Below are 23,715 nucleotides of genomic sequence, written 5' to 3'. Positions count from 1 at the left end.
AAGCTTTATATTATGAACTGTACTGTGAAAAACATACAGTTTTTAAGAAGTAACTTTTTCATCCCTGCTTCAATATATTTAAATAAGGCATCACCAAATATGCTGTATTTTTTAAAATATCACTCTTCAAATGTTTTTAACCCAACCAATAATAGTTGTGAGTTAATATGAGGATTTTTCTTATCTGGTATTTCATTAAGGATTATACCTTAATATTTCAAACTGATATTTAAAAAAAAAATCCCAGTGCGTTAAATGATGGCATATTCTCTTCCTACCCTCACTAATTACTTACTTCCTTTCTCTTTTTTATATCTTGGACATAAACTAAACAGTTCAGGTAGTTAATTATATATATCTTATAATATTAATATTGCATATTAGTACATATGTATTTATATACTTCCATCAAGACTCAGTAAGTTAATGAATTCAAAACTTTGTAATTAAATTAATTTTTGGTATCTTTAAAAATTGGTTAACTTAAGCTGGAAATTTCAAAACCCAGAAAATTAAAAATTATTTAAATATTATTGGAAAAGAATTTTCATAAAAGTATTTTATTTGGTAACATTTTCCAAGTATTTCATTTTCCCTTTTAAATTGGCAACAGTAAATTAACAAAATCACTGTGAAGAATTCACATTAAATTGATTTACTCAAAGCATTAAAGAGGTAAATCTCAAAAGTTGATGGTTTGGGCTCACTTCAGCAACACATGGCTAAAAGTGGAAGAATATTGAGAAGTTGAGCATGGCTCCTTTTCAGGGATGACGCACAAATTCATGAAGCATTCCTTATTAAACGAACAAAAAAGTTGATGATTCTTCTGCTTCTTCCTATCTAAATGATATAAGAGGGCAATATCCTAACTTCAGCTACCCTGAGGAGAAATCAAATGACTTAAGAAATGAACACTTAAAATCGAATTTTTAAATCAAATATACTGGAACAATTTCCAGTAAAATAATTAGACCAATATTGGGAACATTTGGAACTTACTCATCAATTCTTCAAAGTATCTTCTAACAAGCAACTATTGCTGCATTTCTGCCACTTACCCCAGAAATCCACCAAGGACTAACAAAATAACACTGCCAAAGTACTTGCCATTGACAAAAAAAACTCCCCTTTGTCTCTATTAGCATTGTATTGTAAACAAGGGGGATGCACATGAAAAGACAGAGCCAAACCATTAAAAAAAATTAAAAACCAACTGAGAACTAGAATCCTAAATCTACATTAGATACCTTATTTCAGTATTCCCTGGCACTGTTGGAGTATTTATTTTATTAAAGCATTTTAAAGTTTAACTTCTTATCAAGTCTAACTTACATATCGTAAAATTCCCTCATTGTAGGTCTACAGACATTTTATTTATTTTTAGTACATTTATGGAGCTGTGCAGTTATGATTACGATCCAGTTTTAGAATACTCCCATTATCTCAAAAAGCTCTCAAATGCTACGTGAAGTTTATTCTGTTCTGACCTCCTTCCACGGCAACCACTGACTCTAAAATTACCTTTGCTTGTCATTTCATATTATGTAATCCCATTACATGTGGCCATTTGTTTATGGTTTCTTTCATTTAAAAATAACATTTTTGAGATTTATATTGTAAAATGTATTAGCAGTTCATTCATTTTTTTTACTGGTGAATTGCATTCCACTGTACAGATGTACCACATGTTGGTTATTCATTCACTGGTTCATAAACAATACATCACTTCCAGGTTTTGGCTAGTGTTTATAATTCCTCCAAAAATTTCAAGTACAAGTCTTTGTGTGAACACATTTTTATTTTTCTTAGTTCTTATGGTAAGTTTCTGTGTAACTTTTAAGAAAACTATCACACTAATTTCCCTAAGTGTCTGTAATACATTCCATTCCCACAAGTAATGTGGGGTAGTTCCAGTACTTCACATCTTTACCCACACTAAATATTCTCTTTTTTATTATAGCATTTCTAGTGGATTTAGTGATATTTCTTTGTGGTTTTCATTTGCATTTCCCTAATGAATAACAATGCTAAGAACCCTTTCAATTTCCTGCAAGCCATTCATATACCTTCTTCAGTACATTGTCTGTAAAAATGTCTTTTTCTGGGTTTTTTGTTGGATTTTTGTCTTCTTATTAAGAAGTCTTAAGAATTCATATATTTTGAATGCAGTCTTTTAGAGATGTATGATTAGCACACTTTGTTCCAGTCTGTAGGTTTTCTCTTTAATGGTTTCTTTTAAAGCACATAGCTTTTCATTTTGATGAACCCTATTTTTTTTTCCTTCTATGAGTCATGCTTCTGCCTTCATATCTAAAACCATTTGCCCAGACGAAGGTCACACAGATTTTCTCCCCTGTTTTCTCTAAGAAGTCAAGTAGATTTGTTTCTTACATTTATGTCTACAATCTCATTTTGAGTTAGTTGTCAGATGACATGAGGTAAGAGTTTAAGTTCTTTTTTTTGTCCATGCACATGGCTAGCCAGTTGTCCAAACAAAAATTAGAGAAAATACATGTCTATGTCCCCTAGAATTAGATGGGCATATTGTTGGAAAAGTAATTGAACATTTATGTAAGGATTAATGAATTTATCAGTCTATCTGAATGAGTCTACATCCATCTTTTTTATTCTGATCATTTGCTAAAGTTTATCATTTTTGTTAATCTGTTTAAATTACCAACTTCTAATTTCATTGATTTTTCTCTTTTGTCTGTCTTCTATTTCATTGATTTATGCTTTCATCTTAATTATCTTCTTTCTTCAGCTTGGTTTATGCTTAGCTTGCTCTTCTTTTGCTTTTTTTAAATATAGGTTATTGACACAATCTATTTTCCACTAAGCACTAATTTAGGTGCATCCCATAAACCTTATACATTGGTTTGTTTGTTTTTTAATTCAATTTCACTCAGTTCAAAATCTGATACCCTTTTGTGTTTTGCTTTTGAACCACATGGTTGCTTAGAAACAATATTTGTTTCCAAATATTGTGATGATCATCTACCATCAATAGGTTTTACAGTTAAATATATGAATAAGTGGGCTTGTATAGGATGTCATTATTAAGTTCCTTTTTACATCTGCTTATTAAAAAGGCTATATTACTAATATATATTTGAATAGTTCCCTTTTTATTTGAAAATTTATGTAATTTTATGGGGCTCCTGAGTGGCTCATTCAGTTAAGCATACAACTCTTGATTTCAGCTCAGGTCGTGATCTCAGGGTCAAGAGATCGAGCCTCACATTGGGTTCCCATGGAGCCTACTTAAGATTCTCTCTCTCTCTCTCCTTCTGCCCCCCCTCTAAGTAAAGAAAGTTCTTTAACAAATAAAAATTGCTAAAATTTATTTTTCCATATCTTTAACTAAATGCTTTACAAATCAGCAATGCGAAATATGGAAGACTGATCTATCTTTCCTTGTTGAGTATATTTCTCCTTTCTTCACACATTCACCCCCTATAGACAGACACACACAAATGTTTAAACTGTTTGTTCTTTAGATCAATTACAAGGGTTTCATATATAATCATTGATTTTGTACAAATATAAAAGTTAATTGCACTGATAGAAGACCATCTTTCCCAAATCTTCTAATAACACAAAGGAAAGTATTTTCCTCACAATTTTGTTTCATTTGTGCTGTGAATACCCTTAAAAGGTATGTTGCTAATGAACATCTATTGAGTATCCATTCTGTAGTCAACATAGGACTAAGCAATAGTTCAATACAAATAATGGTCTATTACTTCTCAGCTTCCTGTTACTTTTATCTAGGTATCTTCGACTATGATTTACATCTATTCAACTACTGAATTGCATCCAGTTGGATATAATACCCCACAGATTTTCATGCCCAATATTATTCCTACTTCTGCTTTCAGATATTTGGCATTCAGAGACTATAAAGCTTAACTCTTTAGAGACTTCCAGCTATAAATATTTAGCTGTTTGAACAGTTTCTGTCTATCTAGGAGTAAAATACAAAGCATCAGGTAATCAGACCTTTCTCCTTGCTCTCTTCTCAATCTAAAAGAAAAAGGAGGGGTGCCTGGTTGGCTCAGTCCATAGAGTATGAGACTTTTGATCTCAGGATTGTGAGTTTGAGCCCCACGTTGGGTAGAGAGATTACTTAGAAATAAAATCTTAAAAAGAAAGAAAGAAAAGAAAATGACTATACTGAAGATTCAGGCAGTCCATTATTACTTAATGGGTAGAGGGCTACTTTGGGTGTCCATGAGATGTCTTTATTTACAATTTTTAAGAAAAAGTTTTTGGATTTTCTCAGCTCTTTTGTACCCTATTTACAGATCTTACGATAATGCAGTTATAGCTAGGTCAACAAGAGTTTCAGTTGGCATGATTTAAAATGCAAGATATGTGGGCCTGACAATGGTTTCTGGAACTGAATTTATGAACTTTGACTCTAACTCTTTCCTTGTTTTTAGATCGGAGATTGTCCACTGTGGATTACCTCTTGATTGGTATGGAAGCTTATAATTGCAGCAGTTCTTTGGAATCCTTTCATCAAAGGTACTCATGCAGAGACTTAAAATACGTCCCAAACCATCTATCCGAAAATCTGCATACATATTATTTTCTGCTTCGATTAAAGTCCAGCACAGACGGCTAATGTTCTTTGAGTCAGCTGTGAAATGGTTAGCCCTCTACCATACACACAAAATGACAAGGCATCCTTTTAAAATTCTGCTCCTGAAAAATAAAATAATAAATAAATAAATAAATAAATAAATAAAATATTAAATAAAATAATTCTATTTCTGCTTAGCTAAACACCTGCATCTCAGGTGCAGCAATTTGCACTCAGAAGTGATGGTTTCTTCTTCTCTAACTAGACAATTTGTATGTGTGTTTTTGGTGATTAGTGGTTCTTATTTTTTATTATTTTCTAATTAACACATTTTATTTATTTTTGTCTAAATAATAACAGTGATTTAATTGGCTGATCCCTTAACATTCTTGTTCAAAACATTTTACTCGATGTACCAGCTTTTGGCAATGTCTCATTTAGGGTGAGAGTCTTGGTTAGATAACTAGAAAGGTCAGGAGAAGGGCAAGTCCTTCAGAGGGTAACAGACACTGAAATTACAGTTTTCATGGACACTTCATCAAGCTGTTTATTGCAAATCCTAAACTTATAAACTTCTCATGATAACTTGGAAGATAAATGGTCCCGGAGGAGTAACAGAAACTTCTGGACTATGCAGGTTGTCACTCACTTCTCAAAATAAGGAAGATCTTTTATTGGAAATTCTTCTAATGTCACATTTCTGGATTCCGAATACCTTAATCAGATTCCCTAGAATCATATCCTGGGATGGGGAATCAGCTTCAAGGGCTTTAGAATAATGATGCTCTGACAGAAAAGTGTTAAGAAAGAGAGGAAACCTGATAGGGAAGGGAATAGTTCTAAGGAAAATTGCGTTTTTGCTCGAATGCAGTGTGAGCTCATCCACACAGGTATTTCTGGAACATGAATTTTACCAGTGAGTACATTTCATGTTGAGGCTGCAGGAATGGCCTTTTGTTCACCCAGCTCAGTAGCTCAGCATCAATCAGTCATAAGCCACAGGCTACTTAGGTGAGCAAGTGTTGGAGAGAAGGAGGAAAAGATTATAAAACCATCCGGCCTCAGATGCTTACTCAAGTTGATTCAAGGACAGTTCTCAAGAGAAGAATACAGCTGTGTATCAGTAGCAGCATTACCATCATGTCAGTTTAGGTGAAGAGGGGTAGCCAGCTGGTGAGGAAGGCGTGCACCAGCCCCTTCCCCAGGATCTGGGGTAGACCACCAGTGGTGTCTCCTACACTAGATAAATATGGCAGGACATTCCAGTTTGCTTAGCATTTTTACAGAGGAAACAAAAGTAAGGAATAAAAGAAGGGAAGTACCAAATGAGTCCTGAAAATGTGACAACAGCCCAATTAAACATGCTAGTATTTAGGTAATTGGGCTCATTTTCTCAGGATTATTTCCAATTACCTCACCCTTTAGTAGGACATTCAAAGTAGTTTATCAACTAACTCATCATTTCTTCCTGTGTCTACCTAGATTTCTAATAAAATCTCTGAGATGTTATATTTCATTTGACTTTATGACAGACTTTTCCTCTACTCATCCAATTGAGTGCATACCAAAGTGTTAAGTGTAAAAATATTTAAAGGGGCACTGAGGCTTTCACATTTTCAAGTACTTTATTGGGTTGAAATGATAGAAAACCATGACATGGTTATTGAACTATTGCCTCAAGTTCTAAAGTTACACTTTTATTTCACTCTTTGTGTTGCCTTTATAAGTAGTTTGCAAATAGCACATCTTTGTCAGGTGACTTCTTGCCAACGGGGATGCTCCAGAGCTCTTGATATGTGGTGACTGGAGAAGGTGCCTACTGCTTTCTGTGCTTTCTGCTTCTGTGTTTCTCATTCTAGCAACTGCCCTTAGTCCTGGGAGTAGCAGCAGTTGCTCTATCTTTCCTTTCTATATCCTCCCAGAGCATGTATTTCATGCCTTCTCTAAAGTATCAGCCTTTGGAGTCAGAAAACACAGTCATCATTTCTTTGTTAAATCAGTAATACCTTTCAGAATATAAATGTCCTAAGCCGAAATTATATTTTGTGTGAACAAGAAGAAAGAAAAGAATTAAGGAAAGGAATGAAGGAGGGAGGGAAAGAGGGAAGGAGGTAGTGTTGGGGGGAGGGAAGGAGGGAGGAAGGAAGGAAGGAAGAGAAAGAGAAATGAAAGTGTAATATGGTTTGGTTTGGTTTTGCCTTTTTTTTTCTTTCCAGCTGGAAATGGGAAATGGTTGGCTATTCACAGAATTAATCATTTAAATAAACTGACCTATGTCATGTCCTTTATAATGTATGTAATTTTAAATGTTAAAACATTTAAGAGAATAAGCTTGTTGTTAGATTTCTGGAAGTTTTAACTAAATATAGATCTTACTCATGGGCTTGCATAATCATAAACCCATAATAAGTTAAAACCATAAAATGTTGAAATGTAATTGACACACCTAACCGACAGAACACCAGAACTTAGCCAAGCCTATCTTAAATGTTCTCAGAACACTTAGATTAGACTGCAGTTGGGAAAAATCATCTACCACAGAGCCTATTTGATAAGTGTTGAATATCTATTGAATACTGCACTGAAAGTGAAAAACAGAATGATTATATGGGTGCAGAATGGCTGTAAGTGTATCAGTTGTTTACCCTTAAAATCATATGGTTGAGGAGTTGCAGTTGCCTGCCACAAGACAGCATCACAAGAAAATGTCATACCATATATTGCTAGTCCAGGGAAAGACCAGAATTCAATGTCAAGTTTCTATTGCATGGGTATTGCTTTTGCACAATTGAAGAATCAAAAAATTGTAAATGGACCCATTGTAAGTCAGGGACCATCTGTATAGTGCCATAAATATTAAATTTGAGATATAGTATTTTTTTAAATATTCATTAGTGTTTAGCTTCATTAATTGTGTAAGCACTATAAAGTATTTAGAGGAATATTAATTTTCTAGTGATACCAAAGTTGGGAATTATATGTGAGGAACTGTACCCCATGTAAATATAAAGCATTGTAAAACATTTAAAAAAAATTCATCTGTGGCCTTCACTAATGAGCAAAAAAATATTTACACTTATAAATTTATGCCTCCGTAAATTAACTAGTGTCACAAAGAAAAAGTGTAGCAAATTAAAAATAAGATAGAGGCATTCAAATGGAGTTTGATTTTAGACTCAAATATTATATGTTGTTAATATTCAATAGGTAAGGAGGTAGACAATGGGCTTCCATGTTAAAAAATAGTCATAGTAAACACTAGGATTTTTTAGGTATTTATTATATTATATTATATTATTTTATTTTATTTTATTCTATATAATAACAATGTTCTAGACGTTTTGCTTACCGAGACTTTTTGGTCTCAAAAGTGTTATTCAAGGTATTACTTTTATTCCCATTTTGCAGATGAAGAAACTAAGGCACAGACCTATTTCATTGCTTACTGGTGGCTCACATATTACTATATTTAAGTGAGTTGTTCTGTTTTCAAATAAAGATACAAAAGTTATCTTCTAATCAACAATTCTGCCTTGAATTGCTAACCTTTATATAAATTATCTGTGTTCTCTTCTTTTTTTTTAAGATTTATTTATTTGAGAGAGAGAGAGTGCATGCACACGAGGTAAGGGGGTGGGAGGCGCAGAGGGAGAGGAAGAAGGAGAGAAGCGGACTCCCCACTGAGTGGGGAGCCTGACACTTGTGGTTTGATCCCATGACCCCTGAAATCATGAACTGAGCCAAAATCAGGAATCAGATGCTCAAACCAAAGCCATTCAGGAACCCCTACCTGTGTTCTCTTCTTAAGCTGGATAACTTCTAAGTAGAAAGATAACTTATTTAGATATTTTTATATGTATAATGAACGGTTTTTATAAAACATTTATTTGTGGCTATCTGAGTCAGGAAAACCTGGAAACTCTTTGGAATTCATGTACATAAAATTTATATAAAATTAACAACTTTAAATGCCATAATTTGCAGGAAAATCCGTAGTTCCTGGCTTTCAATAGTAAAATGATATTTACGCAATATACTTATAATAGTTTTCTATTGCTGCATAATAAATTTTACAAATTTAGTGACTTAAAATAACACACTTTCTTTTTTAAATTTTACTGTTCTGGAGGTCATAAGCCTGAAATGGGTTTGCCGGTGGCAAATGACTTACTGAATAATATTTTTTCTAATGTATCAAATTGTTGTTTATCTTCTACCATGTAGGAATACTGAGATTCTGTGCTGGTCTCAGAGAATAGAAGTAAACTTGTTTGAGCCCATAAATTAAAACAAGCTTTGCCCTCATGAAATAGAAACTATGTATCTTTTCCTTAAACGGTCTTCTCATAGTCAAAACAAACAACAAAAAATACTGAATGTTAAAACCACTTAATAAACTTACAACTTGAAAAATTAGACACTTCAGATAGGCAATAAACTTCATATTATGAAAGCAATATATTCCAAGCTTCAAAGGTTTGACAAGTTCTGCAGAGTATTTTTGCCAGTAGATGGAAACTCCACAATCTTCTGCCAAGTAGGACTGTCATTCACTGGTTTGAGGTCGAATCCATTTCAAGGCATGTCGTGATGGCACAGTAATGGTAGGATGATAGAATGTGCAGTCAGATCTTGTACACTGAGTGTTAAATCTGCAGTGTTTTGGATGATAGAAGGGACATTCCACTTTCTTTTTTTTTTTTAAGATTTTATTTGTTTATTTGAGAGAGAGAGAATGAGAGATAGCACGAGAGGGAAGAGGGTCAGAGGGAAAAGCCGACTCCCTGCTGAGCAGGGAGCCCGATGTGGGATCGATCCCGGGACTCCAGGATCATGACCTGAGCCGAAGGCAGTTGCTTAACTAACTGAGCCACCCAGGCGCCCGGGACATTCCATTTTCTTACGAGCAGGGAAATAACGGCACAGTGGACTACTAGAAGGTGAGGCTGGTGTTGCAATTGCTGGGTTTGGAGGCAGTACTGGAATTCTACTCATATGAGTGAAGGGACAATCTGGTTTAGTACATTTTGCATCATATTTACAATTTGGATGAACAAACAAACATTTTTCAGCAAATTTACAATTGGGAAGGCTTTGCAAGGTGAAACAGGATGATGGTAAGCACACTCATCCCCATTTTTACAGGCAGGCCAGTACTTGCAACGCTCCATAAGTTTTTCTGGTTTCTGGACCACCTCAGTTCACTCATCTCAGCATTTGAAAAGCTACCATTTGGGTCATCGAGCTACCTGCTCATCAACTGCAAGTGCTGTGGGTGGAGGAGACCTCTGAGTCCCTTGTTTGAGGCTGCAGTTTGGTTTACAGGTTTCACTCCTTCAAAGCACATGTCCTCCTCTTGATCTGACATGTATTCTGGGAGTCTGGGGACACCATCCAGCGTCACTATAAACTTGGGACTTGCAGGTTTATCTGGTTGTACAAGATCCCATGTCTGCATAAGGTGTCCTGAAAGTACCCAAAGGGTATCTGCAGTCTTCATCCCCGACTCTTGGTTTGGTGCCACTACTATCTCCTCAGACAGCTTCGGCTTCTTCAGAATAAATGATCTTGTGTCTGCATGGACCGTGGATTCCATGTCATAGTGATCTTGACTGATCTGTAGAGTTTCTGCCATTACTGGGTCAATTTGCAGTCTGGATAACAACTGCCTCTGTTGAGTTCCTTGGCTTTTTTCTATATTATCTCCCTTTGTTTCCTCTTCATTAATGGGGGTACTTATTCTGGGGGCCCTGCTTTGCCCCTGGACCATTTCTGCCAGCAATTCTTTTTGAGAAGTTCGAGTTCTGGGAGCAACTGGAAGTGTCTGTTTCTGTGAGACTGTAGAATAGTTAGTTGTTTTTGTTACAGATTCTTGAGCTTCAGATATAGCCTTCAAAATTAGATTCTTGTTAGCTTGTTTAGAAGGTGGAAGTGAAGGTCTCCTTTCAGGCTTTGCTGGCATTGACACACTGCTGGAGATGCTTCCTGTACGAGACCCACAGTCATCATCTTCCTCCTGCTCTTCTCCATCATGAGTGAATTTTTTTTACTTTAACAACTGAACTTACCACAGGCAACTTTCTCTTCCAAAAGTTTTCTTCCTCAGTACTCACTTTTTCTGAGTTGTTTCTGAAAAAAAGGACTATAAGTCTCTTCTAAGCTGTTAAGCATTTCCGGTTCACACTAACGTCCTGTTTCATATACCCGGCTGTTCTGTACATCAGGTTGCTTGGCAGCATGAATACTGTTTGGCTGCTGCTGAAATTGCAACCTGTTTAAATGAGCACCACTATCTGCATTTCCACTTGCAGGTGGTCGATAAATTTCAGTAGAAGGGCGAGAAGAACCATATGCAAGTGTCACTGTAGGTTTTTTTCTGAGATAAGGGATTCTTCCGCATAAAACTGAGGTCTTCATCAATGAGATCATCTGGTTCTGGCTTAATATCAATCACATCTTCAGAGGGTGCTGGCTCCCTCAGAGGCTTCACAGTTGACATTAGTCGGGTTGCAGCTCCATCATCGTAAGTCTGTCTGACAGTAGTGGTTTTTTGCTCCTGTGAACTAGTAGAAACCCTGGAATCTCTTTTTTCAGGTCTAGTGCTAGCAACCGCAAGAGGTGGTACTGGGGCTTCATGCCTTCTCTCATCTCCCCCACTGAAACAGCTCTTGTTTGAAGACACATTACTATCAAAGATGTTAGTATCAGAAGACTTAAGACTGGAAAGGTCAGTTGTAACAGAGCGAAGTTTATCTAACACACCATGAAGCCATACGGTGAATCAAATTGTGTTGTTCCCTAGAAACAGGGACAGGTCCTCTGTCATTTGGTCCTGACTTTTCTTGTTGGCCACCATCACCACAATGTAATCAGGAAGTTCTTCATCAACATAAGCTCCTAATTCTTACAATTTCCCCTTAATGGCACTCCGGATCTTGCGGCTGATCTCGAGGCCGATTTCCATGGCTCCCAGTGGTCGGTGGGCTCCGCATTGCGAGGCGCTTCGCTTACCCAGAGCCCCAGGCGGCTCCTGGCCCGCAGCTCCGACCAGGCAGCCGCCAGCCACCAGCCACCAGCGCGGCTCCCAGCCGGGCGATCTGCGTGAGCCGCCCCCACCGGCCCGGCGCCAGAAACTATGTATCTTTTAAAAAAATATTTTATTTATATATTTGACAGAGAGAGAGAGAGGAGCAGAGGGAGAAGCAAACTTCTCCCTGAACAGGGAGCCCGATGTGGGGCTCAATCCCAGGACCCTGGGATCATGACCTGAGCCGAAGGCAGATACTTAATTGACTGAGCCACCCAGGCGCCCCAAGCTATGTCTCTTTAAATATGATGAGAAAACTAAGATAACATATAAATCAGGAGATGCCATTAGGAACATATAGACTGTTTCTTTCATGAGTATATGTCAGTGTGCTAAATCTCAAGTCATTGCAAGTAGAGACATGATAAAGCTGCTCTTATGAATCAAGAGCAGTAAGCAAATCAGCTAAAATACAAAAGCCACTTCTGGCAACATAAAGATTTTTGTTTGGTTTTGTTTATATTTGTTTGGCTGAAGTCATCTCTATAAAAACACTTGAGAAGATTCCAAACAATGTAATTAATGGGGAAAGCTGATATTTAACTAAGGAAGATGTAAAGTGTAAATACAGAATATAATGAAATAAAATTCTGTGATCTCCCAGTTTTTATATGGGCTCTAAATTGTTTAGAATGTATGAACTTTAAGAGATAATGGGGTACGGGGTGCCTGGGTGGCTCAGGTCATGATCCTAGAGTCCCGGGATCAAGTCCCGCGTCGGGCTCCCTGCTCAGCAGGGACTCTGCTTCTCCCTCTGACCCTCCCCCCTCTCATGTGCTCTCTCTCTCCCAGATAAATAAATAAGTAAATAAAATCTTTAAAAAAAAAACAAAGAGATAATGGGATGCGTTTAATTTTGAAAGTAGCAGGTAAAATACATGTAAGAATTATATTAGTAAAAGGGAAATAGAAAAACTAGTATGTGGGGCGCCTGGGTGTCTCTGTCGGTTGAATATCTGACTCTGTCGGTTGAATATCTGACTCTTGATTTCAGCTCAGGTCACGATCTTAGGGTCCTGGGATGGAGCTCCGTGTTGGGCTCAGTGCTCAGCAGGGATTCTGCTTAAAGATTCTCTCTCTCTCTGTCCTTTTGCCCCTTCCCCTGTTTGCACTCTCTCTTTCTAAAATAAATAAATCTTTAAAAAAAAGTAGTATGAAATTATTTTATAGTTCAGCAAAAATATTGAGTTTCTAATGAAGATCTAGACACATTTTAGGAATTCAATATCCAAAGATTAAAAAGCCATTTATTTATTTCACAATTATTAAATACTTTTGACAGTCCATATGACATCACAACTGTTCTTGGTACTGTGCATATTACAAAATTTCTGGTTTGTGGAGCTCAAATTCTAATAAGAGGAGCATAGGTCTGCAACATGAGCAATTAGCCTATAGATAAAGGGTTTCAAACATGGTTAGATTTGTTCCAGATGGGGACAATTTACACAGTAAAAAACAAAGGAATTGAATAAATAGGAAAGAAAAAAAAACAGCAAAATTAGACTGTGTCATTTAAATTGTACTGGGTAGATAGGGAATGGATGATGTGCCCAGGCAAAGGTTATTCAAATGTTGATAGGATCCATGGATTGTAAGTTGTGATGGAGTTGAGTGGTTTATGGGTTTGAGGTGCTAGAGAAAATAATTCTGCCTTCAAGAAGCAGTGTGCAATAAAACCACATGCACACACACACACACACACACACACACACACACACGCTCACAGGCACACAAAACCTAAATACAACATTTCAAGATGGTACTCTGAGAATCTTCCTTAACACAGTTGGAATGTCAGTAAAGAAAGAACATGGGAAACAAACTGAGGGTTCTAGAGGGGAGGGGGGTGGGAGGATAGGTTAGCCTGGTGATGGGTATTAAAGAGGGCACGTTCTGCATGGAGCACTGGGTGTTATGCACAAACAATGAATCATGGAACAATACATCAAAAACTAATGATGTAATGTATGGTGATTAACATAACATAATAAAATTTAAAAAAATTAAAAAAAGAAAGAACATGGGAATAGTTTAAAACAATACTGGAGTAGGACTGGAAGAGTTCACAACATCATCAAACTAAAAAACTTTTGAAAGACAAAGGGTGTATGGAATCATAGTATTCTAACAAGAATTTTCAGAGGAAGTCCAGTCAGGCATGGAAACCATACTTCCTTTCAGAGTGTCAAAAAGTTGCAGAGAAATAAAAGTAGGAATAAGATAGGAATGATGGTAATATGTATGCTGAATATCTATAATCTGTTAATTCTATACACTCACTCCCAGTGTGAGTGAAAAAATATATACTTTGGGTTAAAACTAAGGAACTGGGTGTGGAGATTTAGGACTGTCTGCAAGGTCAATGTCAGGATATCTAATGAGGGCATTCTGCCTTGCTGCATAATCTTGCACAATTTGGCATTTGGAGGATTCCTTATTTCGTCTATTGTTTTTCTATTCTCTATGAAAGAGATAGTTATATTTTCATGCAGATCCAATGAGCCCTTCAACTTTCTATTGTGAAATATAGAAACCTAATAGGTAAATATTGATAGAAATAATACTTTCAAGTTACCTACATTAAACTAAAGCATCCTTTATTCGTAAACGAGGACAGAGGAACTAACGATGACCAGATAGACAAGAAAACCTGAAAATAACAAAGTGAAGGACCAAAGTGGCGACAATTAGCAATTAACACTGGATGTAATGGAAATAATTCAGAAATTTACAAAAATTCCAATGAATACAGTATGAGTTTGACCGTATATGTAAATATCAAGAAGTGTCTAGGTGGGCAAAAACATGTACAAGAATGCTTACAGAAGCTTTACTTAAAATTGCCCAAACTGGAAATAACCCAAATTTCTCTCAGTAATAGAATGGAAAAATAAAATGTAAAATTTGCACAATGGGATTCTGCGCAACAACCATAAAGTAAAACAATAATAACAAAAAACTAATTCCACCCAGTAATATGAATGCATTTCATGGACAAAAATGGGGAGTGAAAGAAGTCAGAAAAAAGACCAGACAATGTTTGATTCCTGTCGCACATAATTCAAAGTTAGGCAGAAGCCATCTACTATAACAGATATTTGAACTGTGATTACCTTTGGAGGTGTCAGGTACTCAAAGGGAAAGAGAATAAGATATATGGATATATAGGTACATAGATATAAGTATCTATCTCTCTCTATATAATCAATCTATTTGCTTAAATTACATATCACTGGGGAAATCAAAATAATTAAAAGACACTCCCAACACCATCTATTGATATCTATACCAAACAATTCTACCCTCTCTCTGGTAATTATAGAAGAAAGTGTGCTCAAATACAAAGCCAAATCTTCTGAGTTTGCATTGGATTTTAGTCCCTCTGATTTATTCAGAAACATCATTTCAGCAATTCTCTCTTCTCTATCCCTTCCTCAGTCACTTCCCACACTCAATTAGATAATTAACCATATTGATTCTTTCCCTATCTCATGAAAATCTTCCCTTGATCCCAATTCCCCTTCCTCTCTGAATCCATTTTATTTTCATTTGCATTTAAGATCTTTGAAATATTTTTTCTGTACTCATGGTCTCCAAGACCTTGCTTCCAAACAGCTCTTAAATTCACTTCAGTCATGCTTTCTCCTTGATCATGCCACTAAAACAGTTCTTGCTACATCAAAATATCAATTTTGGGGGTGCCTGGGTGGCTCAGTCACTTGAGCGATCGACTCTCGATTTTGGGTCAGGTCATGATCTTGGGGTCATGGGATCAAGCCCTGCCTGGAGCCTCGCTTCAGGCTCCAAGCTCAGCGGGAAATCTGCTTGACCTTCTCTCTCTCCCTCTCCCACCGCTCCTCCCCCTTGCTCGCGCAAGCTCTCCCTCTCAAATAAGTAAATAAATATATCTTTAAAATTATGTATATTTTTTCATTCTTCATCATACTTGACCTATTAGAGATTTTGACACGGTGGTTCACTCTCTTCTCTTAAGTACTTCAGTCATTTTTGTCTTGGACAAACAACTCACTTTACCTTCTACTTCACTGGTCACTCCTACAATGAGTGATATCACATTGTATACTTGTACAATATTATTATTTATATTCATTATACTGTGCATTAGATTAATGTGGCTTATTTCTCACTCATTACAATTTTTCACCCTTACACGCTCAATCTTCTCTCTCCCATCCCCTGTAATTATCATTTTACTTTCTGTTTTTTACAGGTTTAGTGTTTTAGACTCCACATTTTATATCACACAGAACTTGTCTTTCTCTGTCTGACTCATATCACTTGATATAATGTGTCCAAGGTCCACCTCCATTGTCATGAATGGCAATATATTCTCCCTTCTTATGGCTGGGTTCCATTGTGCTTATGTATACCGTATTTTTTATCCCCTCATCCACTGATAGGCATTTGGTTTGTTTCTATATCTCGGCTACTGTGAATAATGCTGCAATACACGTGGAAGTGCACGTATCCTGTTGAAATCCTGTTTTCATTTTCTTTGGGCATATACTACGAAGTGAAATGGCTGGAATGTATGGTAGCTCTATTTTACATTTTTCTGAAAAATCTTCATACTGTTTTCCACAGTGGTCAAACTAATTTACATCCCTATCAACAATGTATAAGGGTTCCCTTTTCCCACAACTTCACCAGCTCCGGTTGTCTCTTGTCTTCTTGATGATGACCATTCTAAAAGGTGATATCTCATTGTGATTTTGATCTCCATTTCCCTCGTGGTTAGTGATGTTAAAAGTCTTTTCATGTACCTCTTGGCAATTTTGTTCTTGTCTTTGGAAAAATGTCTGTTTAGTCCTTCTGCCTATATTTTTCATCAGGTTGGTTTTTTTGTTATTAAATTGCCTGAGTTCTTTATATATTTTGGATATTAACCCCTTATCTGATATATGGTTTGCAAAAATTTTCTTTTATTCTGTAGGTTGTCTTTTCATTTTGTTGGTTTTTTTGCTGGGCAGAAACTTTTGAGTCTGATGTAGTACCATTGGTTGGTTTTTGCTTTTATTATTTGTGCTTTTGGCATCTTGTTTAAAAATTAATTGCTAAGCTGGATATCAGTGAGCTTCTACCCTATGTTTTCTTCTAGAAGTTTTATGATATTGGTTTTTTTGCTTCAGTCTCTGATCTATTTCAAGTTAATTTTTTTGAGTGGTGTAGCTTGGATCTAATTCCATTGTTCTGCATGCATTTCTTCAGTTTTCCCAGCACCATTTGTTGAAAACTCTATCCTCTTCTCATTGAGTATTCTTGGCTCCTTAGTTTTCTGTATATGACAATTTAATTCTGGGCTCTCTATTCTGTTCCATTGGTTGATGTGTCTATTTTCTGCAAGTACCATACTCCTTTTATTACTATGGCTTTGCGGTGTAATTTAAAATCTGGAAGTATGATATCTCCAGCTTTGTTCTTTTTTTCCTCAGGTTGCTTTGGCTATTCATAGTCTTTTGTGGTTCCACATGAATTTTAGAATTGCCTCTTCTATTTCTGTGAAGAATGCCTTTGGTATTTGGGGATTGTGTTGAATCTGTAGATGGCTTTGGGTAGTATGGCCATTTTAATAATATTAATTCTTCTGATCCATGAACACAGAATGTCTTTTTATTTCTTTGTGTCTTCTTTGGTTTCTTTCAGCAAAATTTTGTGGTTTTCATCGTACAGAAATTTCACTTCCTTGGTTAAATTTAACCCGAAGTGTTGTATCACTTTTTGATGCTTTCGTAAATAGGATAGTTTTATTTTTTTTTTCAGATGTTTCATCATTTGTGTAAAGAAATGCAACTGATTTCATATATCGATCTTGTACCCTGCCATTTTAGCAAAATCATTGATTAATCCCAACAGTTTTTTGACTGACTCTTTGGAATTTTCTATATATAACATCATATCATCAGCAAATAACAATGATTTTACTTCTTCCTTTCTGATTTGGATGCTTTTTATTTCTGTTTTACCTAGATGTTCTAGCTAGGACTTCTGGTATTATATTAAATAGGCGTGGTGAGAGTGGGCATCCTTGCCTTGTTCTTGATTTTAGAGGAAAAGCTTTCAGTTTTTCTTCCATTGAGTGTAATGTTAGTGGTAGATTTGGTAATTATGCCTTGTATTATATTGAGACATGTTCCTTCTATACCCAGTCTGTGAAAGATTTTTATCATGAAAGGATGCTGTATTTTGTCAAATGCTGCTCTGCATCTATTGAGATGGCCATGTGGTTTTTATCTTTCATTTTACTGATGTGATATGTTACATTTATTGATTTTTGTATATGGAAACACTCTTTGCATCCCAGGAAAAAATCTCACTTGGTCATGATGTACAACTTTTTTAATGTATTCTTGAATTCAGTTTTCTAAAAAATTATTGAAAAATTTTGTTTCTATATTCATCAGGGATATTGATCTATAGTTTTCTTTTCTTGTCATGTCCTTATTTGGTTTTGGTACCAGATAATACCAGCCTCATAGAATGAGTTTGGAAGTGTTCCTTCCTCTTTGGTATTTTGGAGGAGTTTGAGGATTGAAATTAATTTTTCTTTAAGTTTTATTTCTTCTTTAAATGTTAATTCTTCTCAAAAAAATGTTAATTCTTCTCCATTGAAACCTTTCGTCCCAGAGTTTTCTGTGTTGGGAATTTTTTGATCATGGAGTCAATATCTCCACTCATTATTGGTCTGTTTAGATTTTCTATTTTTTTCTGATTCAGTCTTAGTAGACTGTGTATCCATTTCTTCTACCTTATATAATTTTTGACATATAATTGTTCATAGTAGTCTCTTCTGATTCTATGTACTTGTCAAGTATCAGATGTAATGTCTCCTTTTTTATTTCTAATTTTATTAGAATCTTCTCCCATTTTTTCTTAGTTAATCTAGTTAAATGGTAAATTTTGATGATCTTTTCAAAGAATCTGCTCTTAGTTTGTTGATCTTTTGTATTGTTTTTCTTGTCTCTATTTCATTTATTTCCACACTGACATCTATTATTTTCTTCTTTCAGCTACCTTTGGGCTTTTGTTCTTTTTTTTCTACTTACCTGAGGTATAAACTTAGGTTGTTTATTTGTGATCTTTCTAATTTCTTAATATATTTATTTATTTCTATTGACTTTTCCCTCAGAACTGCTTTTCCTGCGTCCCACAATAATTGATATGTTATTTTCCATTTTAATTTGTTCTGAGATAATTTTTGAATTCCCTTCTAATTTGTTCTTTTATTCAATGGTTGTTTAGAAGTGTGTTATGTAGTGTATTTATAGATCTTCTCACTTTCCTCTTGTTGCTAATTTTTAGTTTCATACCACTGTGATCAGGAAAGAGAGTTGATATGAGTTCAGTCTTTTTGAATTTGCTAAGATTTGTTTTGGCCTATCATATGATCTATCCTGGAGAAAGTTCCATATGCACTTGAGAAGAATGTGTATTCCACTGCTGTTGGATGAAATGTTCTTTATATGTCTGTTAAATCCATCTTTTTTCTAATATGTGATTCAATTCCAATGTTTTATTGTTTTTCTGTCTGGATGATCTATCCATTGTTGATCGCGGAGTCCTCCAATATTATTATATTGTCTATTTCTCCCCTAAGGTCTGTTATTATTTGCTTAATATATTCCGATGCTATGGCGTTGGGAGTGTATATATTTACAGTTGTTGTGTCCTTTTAAGGTACTGACCTCTTTGTCATTATATCATGACCTCTGTCTCCTGTTACCCTTTTTCTCTTGAAGTCCGTGTTGTCTAATATAAGTATGGCTATGCCTGCCTCCTTTTGGTTTTCATATGCTTGGAATATCATCTTCCACCCTTTCACTTTGAGGCTTTGCATGTCTTCAGAGTTGAAATGAGTCTTCTGTAGGCAGCATATAGTTTGGTCTTGCATTTGTATCTTTTCGTTCACTCTGTGCATTTTGATTTGTGAGTTTAATCCATTTACATCATGATGGTTATTGATATGTAAGGATTTAGTACTGCCTACAGCATTGTACTACAGTGATTTTTCACAGTGTTTAATGATAAATGCCTCTGTTGCCATACCACAAGTAGTGAGAATCTTTCTTATTGAAGTAAGGTTTTGTTTACTTTGATTTTAACAATTGAACCAGTTGTTAATTAGGAGCCTTCCTCTTACCTTCCAGAAGGTGGCGATATACCACAAGTTTTTTTTGTTTGTTTGTTTCTCTTACACAGGCGCACATAGCTTCTAAGATTGGGAGCACATACATGTTTAAAAAAAAATGGCACAGAAAGGAAAAGAAGAAGAAGGGGGAGGAGGAGGAGGGGGGAGGGGGAGGGGGGAGGAGGAGGGGGGAGGAGGAGCAGAGTAGGAGGTTGTGTGTGCTTGGCACTTGGGGCTTCAGGTGTGCTTTTGGCCCAGTAAGGGGATCCTCTAGTGGGATGTCTCAGAGTTCTGTGAGCAGTCCTCTTTCCAGAATCCAGAGGCAGTTGAAAGGAAATGATTTCTTTCAGTTCTTTTTGTCTACCTTCTTCCCTTCTCTTTCCTTCACTCTAAGTCACATGGGTCTCTCCTCAGAGATAGCAAATGGGTTCCTCCATCTGCAGCACTGAGCCAGGAAGACGCCCCACCCTCTGTTTTCACCCTCTACCTCCTCTTCCAGAAAGGTCCTGAAGGCATGTTGCCTGGTCTGCCAACTGCTATATCTGCCAACACTCCTACTCTGCAGTTTCCTTCAAAAGCCAGTCTACCCAGTTTTGTGGGCACAGATGGATGGATCTCTTGGCTTTTGCTGTGCTGTGCACAGGGATTTGTTTGTTTGTTTATGAATTAGGAGTACTTGTATATCAAAAAGGATAGAGAAAAGGAACAACTCCTTTTCTGACACCATGATGCTGATGTCACTCTGTCCACTTTTTACTCTCTTCTAGTTTCTATTTATCTCCTAGTTTTCCTACCACTCTTCCTTCTTCCCTTTGTGATCTCATGACTATTAATGACATCAGTGTGCTGGCCATCTGTACCTCCAATCCATGTCTCATATCAATCCATATCTAGGTAGAACTGCATGTTGGATACTTTACATTTAACCTGTCTAAAACTGAACCTTTTCATATATCTTCCCAACTCTGCACCACTCACTTTAGATTTAGGTCATTTTATCTTTTCAGGTGTATCAGACTAAAATTCTGACATTTTTCTTTACTTCACTTTTATTTTATCTCTCAACCACTTTGAATCAACAAACAAATATTGTGCAATATCAAGAAATCATGTTTATAATAAATCAATCTGCCCAAAAGGGGAGATATTGTGACATGAAGAAGGAATAATAAAAAATACCTAAAACTAACAACATACTTAATGGTGAGAAGTTAGGAGCTTTCCCAGTAGGACTCGGAACAAGGCAGGGATTTTCCTACCTATACTTCTTTTCAACATTGTACTGGAAATCTTACCTAATGCAATAAGAAAAGTAAGGGAAATAAAAAATGATATATGGATTTGAAAGGAAGAAATGAAAACTTCTTTGTTAGAGATGACATGATTGTCCATGTAGAAAATCCAAACAAATTGATCCTAAAAAAAATCCTGGAATTAATAATATGTGATTATATTATACAAGGTCACAAGATACAATGTTAATATACAAAATCAATTATTTGTCTAAATGCCAGAAATGAACAATTAGAGTTGTAATTTAAAAGCACACTATCATTTACATTAGCAATCCAAAAATCTAAGTACAAAAGTGTGAGTCAAAATATCAAAGATATATATGAGGAAAACTCTGAAGAAATAAATCAAAGAACAACTAGTAAGTGAAGAAATATTTCATAACTAGGAAGGCTCCATAGTGTCAAGATGTTAGTTCTTCCCAACATGATCTATACATCCAACCATACCAATCAAAATCCCAGCAAATTATTTTGTTGATATTGACAAGGTGATTCTAAAGTTTATATAGGGCAAAGTTCAGAATACAGTCAATAATACTGTTATAATTTTGTATGGTTACATATGATAATCAGACTTATTATGGAGATAGTTTTGTAATGTGTAAAATGTATAAAAGATATCAAATCACTATAGCATACTTCTAAAACTAATAGGATGTTGTATGTCGATTATACGTCAATAAAAATACTAATTATGCTGATTAGTATCACTGAATAGATGTTTTTACTCATATATTTTCCCCAAAATTATTCTTTTTGAGGGGGAGGGAATATATTTATACAAATTTTACTGAAATTTATTGTAAATAATGATTTTCTCAGTGGTCTAGAAAAGCAAGTCATTTGGCTTTTATTGAACAGGGAGCAAAAATTATTCTTTATATTATCCCTTATTGAAAAGTACACCAAGACCACAGGGTGCCGTGACCACACCGTGGGTGTGTCCAAGAAGAAATAAATCTGTAGGCCTTATCTGTTAATAAAATAGTTTATACACCTAAAAAAAGTGTTATTTCTTTTGACACTTTATAGTTAAGAATTTAAACTTTTCCTTTTATTTCTCACTTGAATTACTGCACTACCCTTTAACAGACATTTCTGCTCCAGGCTTCAGTGTCCCCCATCTATTCTTCACTACAGCTAGAGTTGTACATGGTAAAAGTGTAAATCTCCTCATTAACTCACCTCCTTATAATCCCTCAATCTTTCCTCAACACCTTTAAAATAATTGTAAACTAACAAATACAAGACACATTCCAGCTTTATATTCTTCTTCTCCAAACTCTTATACATAACAACAAGGCAAATGCTGAAGGTAGAAACCCCGAATGTGGAAGACTGTCTCATATCTCTGACTTCCTACCCCATGGTATCATGCATGGAGCAACCTTCTTTTATCTCTTCCTCTCAAATCCATCCAACTGATGTGTAGTAGTGGCCCTCTATGTGTCAAGCCTTACTCTGTATATTAATTACCGTGGTTCCCCTCATGATTCACTGTACCCATCCTTAAAGACTCAAGTCACCTCTATATCCTCTGAAGTCTTCCCTAAACCCTTTTCTGATCAAGCTTATTTTCAGGATGACACATTTCCTTGTTAATACTAAATTATGACTTGTTGATGGAGGGACAGGCAGAGAGCATTAAATTCCCTCAGCATTCTGAAATATTCCAAAGAAAACACAATCTAAGTAAAATTAGCAAAACAACTAGAGAAATGCAGTTTCAAGCAAGTCTTCTAGCTCCCCACAACCACCCCTTGCCAACCTAAGCTTCTCCTATACGGAAAATCTGGAGCCACCGCAGCACTGCCCACACTCTATAGTGCTTATTGGAGTCCTTTGGTTCTTAACCCAAATCATCGAATGCTTCAAGGTTACTAATTATAAAACTTTGTTCTATGTATTCAGAATCTTACCTGGCATACAGTTGATATGAAATAAATATTCCTATATTTTGCATTTAGTAAATTCTTTAGGCAAAAAGTAAGCCTCTTTGGCAGAGAGACTATGTTTTTTTAGATAAGAGTTAAATATGTAGAAGTAGTGTGAAATTTGGAAAGCATATAGTCCAATACCCTATTTAAATGATAGGAAGGGCCTTCATCATGGCCAAGAACATAAGCTTTTTGGATGATAAAATTCTAGAAACTTTGATGTACACAACTATTTTCAGGGAAAGGGGTGTTCTAAGCTGCAGAGAATGCACAACACTAGTGTTAAATGTCTTTCTTCTAAAAGTGACCACATACAAAACTGATGCCATATCTGTACTGCATGGAGCACTGGGTGTTATACGCAAACAAAGAATCATGGAACACTACATCAAAAACTAATGATGTGATGTATGGTGATGAACATAACATAATAACATAATAACAAAAAATTTTAAAAAATTATGTAGAACTGAGTAAATGATTAAGGTAGAGTTTTTAAAGAAAAATAAATGTTATGAAAAAGCATTTTGTGATAATGATACACAGAAAAAATGACATTATGAGTAAAAACAAGATTACACCAAAAATAGTTTTAAAACTGTATTTATGCTTAAATTTCATTTTCTCAGAACTATTAGTACATATGTTAACTTCAT

General features: G+C 35.7%; 1 non-coding gene and 1 pseudogene across 1 annotated transcript; one reads left to right on the top strand and one right to left on the bottom strand.

Moving 5' to 3' along the window:
* The first annotated feature begins 701 nt into the window (after window positions 1-701).
* LOC112826247 (U6 spliceosomal RNA) lies at window positions 702-805 on the top strand. The gene has a single exon (XR_003208878.1). It is a non-coding gene; the product is annotated as a U6 spliceosomal RNA (small nuclear RNA).
* An 8,297-nt stretch (window positions 806-9,102) lies between these two features.
* On the bottom strand, window positions 9,103-11,556 carry LOC112825862 (zinc finger CCCH domain-containing protein 14-like; annotated as a pseudogene).
* Between the last annotated feature and the right edge of the window lie 12,159 nt (window positions 11,557-23,715).

This window comes from Callorhinus ursinus, unplaced genomic scaffold (assembly GCF_003265705.2).
Source record: "Callorhinus ursinus isolate GAN/ISIS: 27379988/994484 unplaced genomic scaffold, GSC_fseal_2.0 scaffold4, whole genome shotgun sequence".
Lineage (NCBI taxonomy): Eukaryota > Metazoa > Chordata > Mammalia > Carnivora > Otariidae > Callorhinus > Callorhinus ursinus.
The sequence above is the reverse complement of the archived record's forward strand: the minus strand, read 5'-3'. Positions and strand labels throughout refer to the sequence as shown.